This window comes from Ranitomeya imitator, chromosome 1, assembly GCF_032444005.1.
Source record: "Ranitomeya imitator isolate aRanImi1 chromosome 1, aRanImi1.pri, whole genome shotgun sequence".
Classification (NCBI taxonomy): domain Eukaryota; kingdom Metazoa; phylum Chordata; class Amphibia; order Anura; family Dendrobatidae; genus Ranitomeya; species Ranitomeya imitator.
Window position 1 is genome coordinate 602,570,743 of NC_091282.1, and position 11,728 is coordinate 602,582,470.

An 11,728-nucleotide genomic window follows, 5' to 3' on the forward strand; every position below is an offset into this window, starting at 1 on the left:
CAGGTGGAGCAGGATGTATGGGATACAACCAGAGTGCAAGCGACATCTCCACACAGGTAGAGCAGAATGTATAGGATACGACCAGGGTGTAAGTGACATCTCCCCGAGATGGAGCGAGATGTACAGAATATGACCAGGGTGTAAGCTACGTCTCCCAGCAGGTGGAGCTAGATGTATAGGATTCGAACAGAGTGTAAGCAACATTTCCCAGCCGGTGGAGCAGGATGTATAGGATAAGACCAGAATAGAAGAAATGTATCCCAGCAGCTAGAGCAGGAAGTATAGGATACGACCAGAGAGTCAGTGACGTCTCTGAGCAGGTGCAGCGCGATGTATAAGATACAACTAGAGTGTAAGAGGCGCCTCCCCACAGGTAGAGCCGGATGTATAGGAGACAACCAGAGTGTAAATGACATCTCCCCACAGGTAGTGCAGGATGTATAGGATACGACCAGACTAAGCGACGTCTCCCCACAGGTGAAGCTGGATGTACAGGATATGACCAGGGTGTAAGCAACGCATTCCCACAGGTAGAACGGGAAGTATAGGATGTGACCAGAGCGTACGCGACATCTCCCCACAAGTGGAGCGAGATGTACAGGATACAACCAGGGTGTAAGCGACAACTTCCCACAGGTCAAAGGTAGATCAGGATGTATAGGATACGACCAGGGTGTAAGTGATGTCTCCCCCCAGGTCACACGTAGAGCAGGATGTATAGGATATGAACAGAGTGTAAGCGAAGCATCCCCAAAGGTGAAGCGGGATGTACAGGATACAAACGTGTAAGCGACGTCTCCCAGCAGGTAGAGCTAGATGTACAGGATACGACCAGGATGTAAGCGACGCATCCCCACAGGTCACAGGTGGAGCGGGATGTATAGGATACGACCAGACTGTAAGCGACGTCTCCCCACAGGTGGAGCTGGATGTATAGGATATTACCGGAGTATAAAGCGACCTCTCCCCACAGGTGTAGCAAGATGTACAGGATATGACGAGAGAGACTTTTTCCACGGATGTAAAAATCCTTCGGGTATGCTCAGAGGGGAAAAACGTGATACGTCGCTGGATTCCTGTGTGTGACGGTCAGCGACGGATCCTGCGTCCATAGGTTTCCATTATAGCCGACGACGGGCAGCACGGGATGCGTCGCTGACCGATTTTCCGACGTGCAGAAAAAACGTTCCTCTGAACGTTTTCTCCACCCAATGGACCGTTTTTTGCCGACAGATCCAGTGCATGGCGGATGGCCATCCGTCGCTAATACAAGTCTATGGGAAAATGCAGGATCCTGCAAATTTTTTTGCAGGATCCTGCATTCTCAAAAATCGACGGATTTTGGCGGAAGCTGAAAAACGCAAATGTGAAAGTAGCCTTAGTGACATCTCCCCGCTGGTGGAGCAGGATGTATATAATACAACCAAAGTGTAAGCGACGTCTCCACACAGGTGACGTGGGATGTATAGGATACGACGAGAATGGAAGCGATGACTTCCCACAGGTCACAGGTGGAGCAGCATGTATAGGATACGACCAGGGTGGAGGTGACGTCTCCCAGCAGATGGAGCGGGATGTATAGGATATGTCCAGAGTGTAAGCGTAAGGGCTCCTTTCCACTTGCGAGATAAACGTCTGTGTCTCGCATTTGAAAACCAAGCTGTGGTGCCGGCACTTGGGAGCAGAGCGTGCGGCTCCATGTGTTGCTATGCAGCCGCACTCTCCGCTCTGGAGTGCCGGCGCCACAGCTTGGTTTTCACATGCGAGACACGGACGTTTATCTTGCAAGTGGAAAGGAGCCCTTATCTCCATTCAGGTGAAGCGGGATGTCTAGGATAGGACAAGAGTGTAACCGATGTCTTCTTTCAGGTGGAGCGGGATGTATAGGATACGACCAGAGTGTAAGCGACGTCCCCCCACAGGTCGAGCGGAATGTATAGAATACAACCAGAGTATAAGCGACGTCTCCCCGCAGGTGAAGCATATTGTATAAAATACGACCAGAGTGTAAGCGACGCATCACCACAGGTCACAGGTAGAACAGGATGTATAGGGTACAGCCAACGTGTAAGGCTACTTTCACACTAGCGTCGGTACGGGCCCTTCCCAGTGCGTCGGGCCGACGTACCGACGCATGCTGTGAAGTAAAAGCACAACGGGGGCAGCGGATGCAGTTTTGCAACGCATCCGCTGTCCCATTGTAAGGTCCGGGGAGGAGGGGGCGGAGTTCCGGCCGCGCATGCGCGGTCGGAAAAAGCGGACCCGACGGACAAAGAAACGTTGCAAGCAACATTTTTTTGTCCCGACGGACTGCAAAAACACGTCGCATCCGTCGCAATGCGTCGCTAATGAAAGTCTATGGAGAAAAAACGCATCCTGCAGGCAACTTTGCAGGATGCGTTTTTTCTTCAAAACGACGCATTGTGACGTGCGTCGAACGACGCTAGTGTGAAAGTAGCCTAAGCGACATCTCCCCACAGGTGAAGCGGGATGTATAGGATACAGAGTGTAAGCGACGTCTTCCAGCAGGTGGAGCGAGATGTATAGGATACAGAGTGTAAGCGATGTCTCCCAGTAGGTAGAGCTAGATGTACAGGGTACGACCAAGGTGTAACTGACGCATCCCCACAGGTGGAGCGGGATGTATGGGATACGACCAGACTGCAAGCGACGTCTCTCCACAGGTGAAGCTGGATGTATAGGATATTACCAGAGTACAAAGCGACATCTTCCCACAGGTGGAGCGAGATGTACAGGATATGACCAGGGTGTAAGCAATGCATCCCCACAGGTAGAAAAGGAAGTATAGGATACGACCAGAGCGTAAGAGACGTCTCCCCACAGGTGGAGCGAGATGTACAGGATACGACCAGGATGTTAGCGACAACTTCCCACAGGTAGATCAGGATGTATAGGATACAACCAGGGTGTAAGCGACGTCTTACCACAGGTAGAGCGGGATGTATAGGATATGACCATGTTGTAAGCTACGTCTCCCCACAGGTCACACGTAGAGTGGGATGTATAGGATACCACCAGAGCTTAAGCGACATCTCCCCACCAGTGAAGCATGATGTATAAGATACGACCAGAAGTAAGCGACGTGTCCACACAGGTCACAGAACAAGAGTGTTAGCGATGTCTCCGCGCAGGTGAAGTGGCATGTATTGGATATGACCAGAATGTAAGTTACGACTTCCCACAGGTCAGAGGTAGAGCAGGATATATAGTATACGACCAGAGAGTAAGCGTCGTCTCCCCACAGGTGAAGCGGCATGTAAAGGATACGACCAGAGTGTAAGTGACGTCTCCGAGCACGTGGAGCAGGATGTATAGGACACAACCAGAGTGAAAGCGATGTCTCCCCACAGGTCGAGCGGGATGTATAGAATATGACCTGAGTGTAAGAGACACCACCCCACAGGTCACAGGTATAACAGAATGGATAGCATACAACCATAGTGTAAGCGATGTCTCCAAGCAGATGAAGCAGGATGTATAAGATACGACCAGACTGTAAGCGGGTGTAGACAACATCTCCCCACAAGTGGAGTGGGATGTATACACCACGTTTCAAATTATTATGCAAATTACATTTTTCTCGGATTTTCCTAAATGGTCAGTGCAAATGACAGTCAGTCTAATAAAAGTCATCACCCATTAGAGTATACATCGAATTGTATTGAAGAAACCTCCCAATGATAACAGTATAATCTCCAAAATATAAAAATTCAAAATGCACTGTGCCAAATTATTAGGCACAGTAGAATTACTAAACATTTGATATGTTTTAAAGAATAGAAAATGCTCATTTGTGGAATTTGCAATATTAGGAGGTCACATTCACTGAACAAAAAAACTTTTTAACTCAAAACATCCTAACAGGCCAAGTTACATGTTAACATTGGACCCCTTCTTTGATATCACCTTCACAATTCTTGCATCCATTGAACTTGTGAGTTTTTGGAGAGTTTCTGCTTGTATTTCTTTGCATTAAGTCACAATCGCCTCCCAGAGCATCTGTTTTGATGTGAACTGCCTCCCAACCTCATAGATCTTTTGCTTGATGATATTCCAAAGGTTCTCTATAGGGTTGAGGTCAGGGGAAGATGGTGGCCACACCATGAGTTTATCTCCTTTTATGCCCGTAGCAGCCAATGACTCAGAAGTATTCTTTGCAGCATGAGATGGTGCATTGTCATGCATGAAGATGATTTTGCTCCTGAAGGCACGTTTCTGCTTTTTAGTCCATGGAAGAAAGTTGTCAGTCAGAAACTCTATTTACTTTGCAGAGGTCATTTTCCACCTTCAGGATTCTGGCCCAAAATATGACTCTTCCACCTCCTTGCTTACGTCGCAGCCTTGTTGGGACATGGTGACCATCCGCCAACCATCCACTACTCCATCCATCTGGACCATTCAGGGTTGCTCGACTCTCATCAGTAAACAAGACTGTTTGAAAATTAGCCCTCATGTATGTCTGGGCCCACTGTAGCCGTTTCTGCTTGTGAGCACTGTTTAGGTGTGGCCGAATAGTTGGTTTATGCACCACAGCAAGCCTTTGAAGGATCGTACACCTTGAGGTTCGAGGGACTCCAAAGGCACCATCAGCTTCAAATAACTGCTGCTTTGTAACTGTATTTTGGCAGCTGCTCTCTTAATCCAATGAATTTGGCAGAAACCTTCCTCATTATGCCTTTATCTTCATGAACTGTCTGTGCTCTGTTTCAGTCACAAATTTCTTCACAGTATGATGATCACTCAGTTTTCGTGAAATCTCTAATGTTTTCATACCTTGTCCAAGGCATTGCACTATTTAACGCTTTTCAGCAGCAGAGGGATCCTTTTTTCCCATATTGCTTGAAATCTGTGGCCTGCTTAGTAATGTGGAACATCATTTTTAAGCAGTTTTCCTTTAATTAGAATTACCTGTAAAACTAATTATCACATGTGTTTAAAGGGAACCTGTCACCCCTAAAATCGACGGTGAGCTAGGCCCACCGGCCTCAGGGGCTTATCTACAGCATTCTGGAATGCTGTAGATAAGCCCCTGATGTAACCTAAAAGATGAGAAAAAGAGGTTAGATTATACTCACCTGGGCGAGCGGTCCGACCCGATGGGCGTCGCGGTCCGGTCTGGGGCCTCCCATCTTCATAGGATGATGTCCTTTTCTGGTCTTCACGCTGTGGCGCAGGCATACTTTGTCTGCCCTGTTGAGGGCAGAGCAAAGTACTGCAGTGCATAGGTCGAGCGGGATGTTTTGGATACGACCAGAGTGTAAACAACGTCTCCCAGTAGGTGGAGCGGGATGTATAGGATACACCCAGAGTGTAAGCGACATCTCCGAGCAGATGGAACAGAATATAAAATACAACCAAAGTGTAAGCGACGCATCCCCACAAGTAGAGCGGAATGTATAGGTTACGACCAGAGTGTAAGCCATGTCTCCCAGCAGGTGGAGTGAGATGTGTAGGATACGACCAGGGAATAAGGGATGTCTCACAATTGTAGCGGGATGTATAGTAGCCACTGTATAGTGTATGATACAACCAGGGTGTAAGGGACGTCTCCTCACAGGTGGAGCGGTGTGTATAGTAGCCACGGTGTATGACACAACCAGGGAGTAAGGGACGTCTCCTTACAGGTGAAGCGGGATGTTTAGCATACGACCTCGGTATAAGGGACGTCTCCCCACAGGTGGAGCGGGATGTATAGGATACGACAAGAGTGTAAGCGTAGTCTTCCCGCAGGTGGAGCGGGCTGTATAGGATACGACCAGGGTGTAAGCAACGTCTCCCCGCAGGTGGAGCGGGATGTATAGGATACTGTTGTGAATTCTGTGGCTGAATTCACTCCTGTGGTCACAAGTGGTACTGCAGCTTCTGAGCTTCCTCCCTCAGGTTTTCTGGTGAGCTCGTTAACTGCTTCATTACTTAACTCCGCCTGATGCTGCTATCCTTGCTCCTTGTCAATGTTTCAGTGTTGGATCTGAGCTTCTCCTGATTGTTCCTGTGACCTGCTGCTCTGTATAGCTAAGTGCTTTTTGCTTTTTTGTTGCTTTTTTTCTGTCCAGCTTGTCTTTTGTTTTGCTGGAAGCTCTGAGACGCAAAGGGTGTACCGCCGTGCCGTTAGTTCGGCACGGTGGGGTTTTTTTTGCCCCCTTTGCGTGGTTTTGCTTTAGGGTTTTTTGTAGACTGCAAAGTTCGCTTTACTGTCCTCGCTCTGTCCTAGAATATCGGGCCCCACTTTGCTGAATCTATTTCATCCCTACGTTTTGTCTTTTCATCTTACTCACAGTCATTATATGTGGGGGGCTGCCTTTTCCTTTGGGGAATTTCTCTGGGGCAAGTCAGGCCTATTTTTCTATCTTCAGGCTAGCTAGTTTCTTAGGCTGTGCCGAGTTGCCTAGGTAGTTGTTAGGCGCAATCCACAGCCGCTTTTAGTTGTGTTTAGGATAGGATCAGGTGTGCAGTCTACAGAGTTTCCACGTCTCAGAGCTCGTTCTTGTATTTTTGGGTATTTGTCAGATCACTGTGTGCGCTCTGATCGCTAAGCACACTGTGTTTCTGGATTGCCTTCATAACACCTGTCATTAGCAAACATAACAGGATACGCCCAGGGTGTAAGCGACGTCTCCCCGCAGGTGGAGTGGAATGTATAGGTTACGACCAGGGTGTAAACGACGTCTCCCTACAGATCATCGGTAGAGCCGGATGTATAGCAGTGTTCCCCAACTCTGGTCCTCAAGAGCCACAAATTGGTCATGTTTTCAGGATTTCCTTAGTATTGCTAAGGTGATCATTGGATTACCTGGAAAGGCAAGAATTCCATCACCTGTGCAATACTAAGGAAATTCTGAATACATGACCTGTTGGTGGCTCTTGAGGACCGGAGTTGGGGAGCACTGATGTATAGGATACAACCAGAGTGTAAGCATCGTCTCCCAGCAGGTGGAGCAGGTTGTCTAGGATACGTCTAGAGTGTAACCGATGTATCCTTTCAGGTGGAGCAGGATGTATAGGATACGACTGGAGTGTAAGCGACATCTCCGAGCAGGTGAAGCGGGATGTATAAGATATGACCAGAGTGTAAGCGATGTCTCCCCACAGGTGGAGTTGGATGTATAGGATACGACCAGAGTGTAAGCAACGTCTCTCCACAGGGATATATAGGATACAACCAGAGTGTAAGCGACATCTCCTAGCAAGTGGAGCGGAACGTATAAGAAACGACCAAAGTGGGGACATTCTAAAAAGAATGAAGAAAAGGAACAAAGAAAAAGAATGAACATAATAAGTTATACGTCCAAAGAGATGAAGAGGTATTATAGATTTCTTATGAATCTTGGATATGAAATGAACATGATTTATATGTAGACAATTGGGAAATCAACACAGATCCCATATAAATGGGTGTATATTATATTCCCTGAGCTTTATAGGTGGGGAACGAACATGAAATATATGTAGATAATAGGAGAATTAACACATCTCATGTAAACAGATGTATATTATACAGTTATATGAAAAGGTTTGGGCACCCCTATTAATCTTAAGCTTAATGTTTTATAAAAATTGTTTTTTTTTGTAACAGCTATTTCAGTTTCATACATCTAATAACTGTTGGACACAGTAATGTCTCTGCCTTGAAATGAGGTTTATTGTACTAACAGAAAATGTGCAATCTGCATTCAAACTAAATTTGACAGGTGCATAAGTATGGGCTCCCCACCAGAAAAGTGACATTAATATTTAGTAGATCCTCCTTTTGCAAAAATAACAGCCTCTAGTCGCTACCTGTAGCTTTTAATGAGTTCCTGGATTCTGGATGAAGGTATTTTTGACCATTCCTCTTTGCAAAACAATTCCAGTTCAGTTAAGTTTGATGGTCGCCGAGCATGGACAGCCCTCTTCAAATGATCCCACAGATGTTCAATGATATTCAGGTCTGGGGACTGGGATGGCCATTCCAGAACAGTGTAATTGTTCCTCTGCATGAATCCCTGAGTAGATTTGGAGTGGTGTTTTGGATCATTGTCTTGTTGAAAGATCCATCCCCTGCGTAACTTCAACTTTGTCACTGATTCATGAACATTATTGTCAAGAATCTGCTGATACTGAGAGGAACAAGATTCCCAGTGCCGACATTGGCCACACAGCCCCAAAGCATGATGGAACCTCCACCAAATTTTACTGTGGGTGACAAGTGTTTTTCTTGGAATGCTGTGTTTTTTGGCCGCCATGCATAACGCCTTTTTGTATGACCAAACAACTCAATCTTGGTTTCATCAGTCCACAGGACCTTCTTCCAAAAAGAAATTGGCTTCTCCAAATGTGCTTTTGAATACCTCAGCCGACTCTGTTTGTGGCATGCTTGCAGAAACGGCTTCTTTCACATCACTCTCCCATACAGCTTCTCCTTGTGCAAAGTGTGTTGTATAGTTGACCAATGCACAGTGACACCATCTGCAGCAAGTTGATGCTGCAGCTCTCTGGAGGTGGTCCGAGGATTGTCCTTGACTGATCTCACCATTCTTCTCTGCCTTTCTGATGTTTTTCTTGGCCTGCCACTTCTGGCCTTAACAAGAACTGTACCTGTGTTCTTCCATTTCTTTACTATGTTCCTCTCAGTGGAAATTGACAGGTTAAATCTCTGAGACAGCTTTTTGTTTCCTTCCCCTGATCAACTATGTTGAATAATCTTTGTTTTCAGATCATTAGACAGTTGTTTTGAGGAGCCCATGATGCCACTCTTCAGAGGAGATTCAAACAGGAGAACAACTTGCAAGTGGCCACTTTAAGTAGCTTTTCTCATGATTGCATACACCTGGCTATGAAGTTCAAAGCTCAATGAGGTTAGAAAACCAAAAAAAGTGCTTTAGTAAGTCAGTAAAAAGTAGATAGGAGTATTTAAAACAAGAAAATTATAAGGGTGCCCATACTTATGCACCTGTCAAATTTTGTTTGAATGCAGATTGCACATTTTCTGTTAGTACAATAAACCTCATTTCAAGGCAGAAACATTACTGTGTCCAACAGTTATTAGATATATGAAACTGAAATAGCTGTTGCAATAAAAACTATTTTTATAAAACATTAAGCTTAAGATTAATAGGGGTGCCCAAACTTTTTCATATAACTGTATTCCCTGAGCTTTATAGGTGGGGAATGAACATGAAATATATATAGATAATAAAAGAATGAACACATATCCCATATAAACATGTGTATATTATATTCCTTGAGCTTAATAGGTGGGGAATGAACATGAAATATATGAAGATAATAGAGCAATGAACACATATCCCATATAAACAGGTGTATATTATATACCCTGAGCTTGATACCGTAAGTGGGGAACGAACATGGAGTGTAAATGACATCTCACAGGTGGAGCTTGATGTATAGGATACGAACAGACTGTAAGCGACGTCTTCCCACAGGTGGAGCTGGATGTATAGGATATTACCAGGGTGTAAACAACGTCTCCCCGCAGGTGGAGTCAAACATACAGGATATGACGAGGGTGTAAGCGACGTCTCCCCACTGGTAGAGCGGGATGTATAGAATACGACCAGAGTGTAAGCAACGTCTCCTTACAGGTGAAGCAGGATGTATAGGGTACGACCAGGGTGTAAACGACGCCTCCCCGCTGGTGGAACGTGAAGTACAAGATACGAGCAGAGTGTAAAAGTGACATCTCCCCGCAGATGGAGCGGGATGTATAGGATACGACCAGAGTGTAAGCGATGTCTCTCAGGTGAAGCGGGATACATAGGATGCGACCAGAGTGTAAGCAACATTTCTGAGCAGGTGGAGCGGAATGTATAAGATACGACCAAAGTGTAAGCGACGCATCCCCACAATTAGAGCTGGATGTATAGGATACGACCAGAGTGTAAGAGACGCCTCCTGACAGGTCACAGGTAGAGCGGGATGTATAGGATATGACCAGGGTGTAAGCGATGTCTCCCAGCAGGTGGAGTGGGATGTATAGAATACAACGAGGGAGTAAGAGCTGTCTCCCCATAGATGGAGCGGGATGCATAAGATACGACCAGGGTGTAAGCAATGTCTCCCAACAGGTGGAGCTGTATGTATAGGATACGACCAGGGTGTAAGAGACATCTTCCAACAGGTGGAGCTGGATGTATAGGATACGAACAGGATGTAAACGACATCTCCCCAGAGGTCGAGCTGGATGTATGGGATACGACCAAGGTGTAAGCGACGTCTCCCCGCAAGTGGAGAGGGCTGTATAGGATACGACCAGGGTGTAGCGAGATGTATGGTAGCCGCTGTATAGTGTATGATACAACCATGTTTGAAGGGATGTCTCCCCAGAGGTGGAGCGGGATGTATATTAGCCGCGGTGTATGACATAACCAGGGAGCAAGGGACGTCTCCTTACAGGTGAAGAGGGATGTTGGATGTCTCCCACAGGTGGAATAGCAGTGTCATTATAATGCTCCTAAATAAAAATATCTGCCCTACGCTGAGCCGCTGTATAGACTATACTCACAAAGCTCCCTGAACAAAACATGACCATCACTAAGGCCGGGGTCACAGTAGAGAGGAATACGGACAAGGGAGGGGCGCAAAAACAACGCATTGCACACGGACCAATGTTAAATATGGGGCAGCTCCTATCTCCCGTATATTTCTTGGCCGTATTTTACGGGCTGCGAAAATTGCAGCATGCTGCATTTGTCAGCGTATTGCGCAAAAAATCTGCCAATGAACGTGCAGCGCCCCAGAGATCTGGTCGTTGCAGTAACGTCGCTCTGCCACTAAGGGGAGTGATGGTACGTCTGATGGCACTAAAGGAGTTCTACTGACCAGGTATCACCAAGCACACACTACACTTCACACTCCGGCCACTAGGGGGAGCAAAAGGCTTATTTATTGGGCCACTTCTCACATTGGTAAAACTAGGGGTCGGACAGGAAGTTAGGCAGAACGAAGCCTGGGAGAGCTCCAGGGAGGACCTGTCAGAACTGGGAAATCTGGCAGGTACCTAGCGAAAGGACAGATTGTTACGGAACCGCGCCTGCACTACCTTGCGGCGGTATCCTAAGAAAGAGACAAGAAAGGAAGGATATTGTGGAACAGTGAGAAACGAGATCAGCACAAAGGAGATCCAGTAGGAGTCGTGCCCCGAGAACGGCAACATCTTACTGAGGCGCATAGCCGGTGGCCGGAGCACCGAAGAAGTAACAGTCTCCACGCATTACTTCAAACTGCGGCAGGACAGTTAATTATAGGTTGGCTGTCTACCATACAACACCTAAGAAGGACATAGGAGGCAATTGTGGGAGAGGGGCGACACTAGGGTTCCATACTAACTCCAGGCCTACCTGTCATAAAGGTGCGTCCTAGCCATAACATAACTGGGGGACGGAGAAGAGAAAGATCTAGAACGAACGAGAACAGAAGTTGTGAGGACTATCCTGAATGCTCAGCAGGGAAGCACTACAACACACAGGCGCTAGTGGGTAGACACTGATTTCCACCTGCAAAGGGAACTCTGGATGTGCCTTCGGACCGGCCGGTCCCAGACAGCCCTGTTGAAAGTGCCCTGGATTGAGGATCCTGAAACCTTCAGTAAAAGGTAAAGAAACTGAACCCTGTGTCCTCGTTATTCCTCGCACTACGCACCATCACCATTTATTGGACACCCCTTAGCAGGGTCACGGACTGGGTCCAGCCACCGTGACAACCCCAGAAC